This window comes from Buceros rhinoceros, unplaced genomic scaffold, assembly GCF_000710305.1.
Source record: "Buceros rhinoceros silvestris isolate BGI_N320 unplaced genomic scaffold, ASM71030v1 scaffold352, whole genome shotgun sequence".
Lineage (NCBI taxonomy): Eukaryota > Metazoa > Chordata > Aves > Bucerotiformes > Bucerotidae > Buceros > Buceros rhinoceros.
Genome location: NW_010399290.1, coordinates 16085 through 18662, shown reverse-complemented (window position 1 = coordinate 18662; position 2578 = coordinate 16085).

The following is a 2578-nucleotide window of genomic DNA, read 5'->3' as shown; positions in this document are numbered from 1 at the left end:
GGGGGGGTCAGACTGGGGGTAGAGGCTGGCCAAAGTTGAGGCCGGGCGGGAGGCAGTTTCCCTGCGTCAGCTGACAAGTATTCACATCTCAGAATCGATGCCACAGGACATGGTAACGGACTATTAAGGAGGGCCTGTGGGGAAGCAGGGGGGTTGTAATTATTTGTACTTTAGCAGCAGTGAGCGAGTGACATGGTCACGTTTCTCTGCTGGTGAAAATGCCAAAGGAGATGTCTCAAGACCAATGGTTGCATTCTTTCGTCCCCAGCCGGGGCAGTGGCCTGACTCTCCTCCCCAGTGCTTGCCCTTGTTGCATTTCCTCCAGACCAGCCTCAGCATTTACCACAGGCAGATGAACCGAACTCTGGGGTTCCTTCTTGCAGAACGATGTTCTGCAGAAGACCCTTCCCAGGTGAGAATAACCCAGAGGAGGAGATTGCGCCGGGTCTGCTCTCAGCTCTGACTTGTTTCCAGCAAGCGGCTTTCTTCAGCTGGGAGCTCCTTAGCAGGATCCGAGCTCCTGAGCCTGCATCGCCCCAGCGCAGTGAGGCCACCATGATCAACATCAGCTTTGCACAGCTGATCCCTGCGAGTACCACCGATGGCACCCGCCTGAATTCGGGGGCTCAACTCTTGCCGTCACTGATGGCAAGAGCAAAACGTCTTTGTATGTTCTGGTTATTTTAAAAAATTTTTAAGACTCCCATGGAGCTCTGAGCCCGCACTGATGGACACAGCGCTGGCCCTGCAGCCCCATGAAGCGCAAGCAGGGCTGGCCATCCCCGCTGCTGCCCGCCTGCCTGCCCTGCAGCTTCCATCTCTTGAAATACCGACCGCCGTGCTGGGTGTGCCGTCGCGGTAAGCGATCCCTTTAGCTCGGCTGCACAAGGCGGTGGCGGCTGTAAGATGAGCCGCTTTGCAGACAGGTGCAGAGCACTTTTCATCCCCTTTCATTTTCAGCACCTGCCACATTTCTTAGTTTTCTCATTCCGAGGAAATGCCACACCCTTCTCGCTGGACTCTTTCTCCACTTTTTGAACTCCTTAAGGACTGACTCTGTTTTCCCCACAAATGACCCTTTTTGATACATCATGTCCGCAGCAGGGCAGCCACGGCTCTTGGGGTCATTATTTACTTGCTCGGCAATGTGGGAAAACCCTTTATTTACTTTAGTTCAAGGGAACCAGCTTTGGGCTCAAGCTTTAACCGGCTTCACTACTGGGTGTCGGATGCGTTTGAGAAGATGAATCCCCTGCCTCCCTCCGGATGTGCCAATTGATCATCTGTGCGGGGAGAGGCAGGCAGAGGGGACACACAAGCAGTCTTCATCTTTAAAGACAGTCTGGAGGCTGAAGAACTGGGAAGGTAAAGTTAAAAGACGTATTTGAAGAAGAACTATTGTCTCTGATACAGGGGCGGTTCAGGGTGTCTGGGCGAGAGGCTGCTGAACTGCCGACCTGAGTTCAGTGCCACTGGTGCCACTGGGATTTTATAGTGGTGATCAGAGCCAGGCTCTTGAGGAGCTTCAGCATGCAGGGACGAGCTTTCTTCAGGCAAGACGGACAAGATCAGGGAGAGGAGGATGCTTGGAGGTGAACCCATGTGAAACCTCAAAAGGTGGAGGCAAAGCACAAGCTCGGGGCTAGCATTTCAGAAGACACTGGGTGATTTTTCTTGATGGTGGTTTGCAGTGCTTCTGACCACCAGACTAGCCTCAAACCGGGCACTGAAACAACAGATTGTCTCATATGGGCCAAGTTCAAGCCGGAAACTAGAAGGTTTTTCTCAGCTTCCAACCCGAATGACTGGAAATACTGTGAAGAGAGGTTATCTTGGAGATTTTGTGGTCGGTGGGACCACAAGAATAGTCTTTTCTCCTCTGATATATTGGCTTCCAGTTACATTCTCAGCTGCAATCAAAATAGGCTGAAATGTGAAAAAATAAACACAGAAATCTGAGCTCAGAGGACCTGGAAGTTAAAAATCTAGATACCTTTCTCCACACAGAAATGAATACATTTAAATTGGTTTATTTAAAAAGTAAGGATTAAGTACATTATACATGGTTGTGATTATACCAGCAGAACTGAAGCACAGTGGAAATAACACTTTAGATTTGCAGACAGAAAGGTAACCTCAAGGGACGTGATATATTAGCCCTTGTGGATATGTGATCCGTACAGAAAGAAGAGGAAATATAAAAATAGTTTATTGTTTGATGTATGGGCATATGAAGTGATTTCTCCTTTTAGTCCTAGTCTGTACGAGAAACGAGGAAGTGAGAGCTGCAATATACCTGAAACTCTGTTTCTCAGAAAATCAAATCTGATCCAATAGCGTTTTTTAAGGTCTGCTGTTACAGATTGTTTTAGGATAATGCCAAAAGACCGATCAGTGTTAATGATATGACCATGACATCTGCAGGTGTTGTTGAGAAATGGGGCTAGTTTATGTTCAATGCTGTCCAGAGAAACCAGAGAGATGTGGAAGAACAGATTAATTTTTTTTTTTAACTATCACCGAGTGGTTTCAAAGTCCGAGCAAATTCTGTTCAGATTGATCAGCCGTGGAGCAAGAC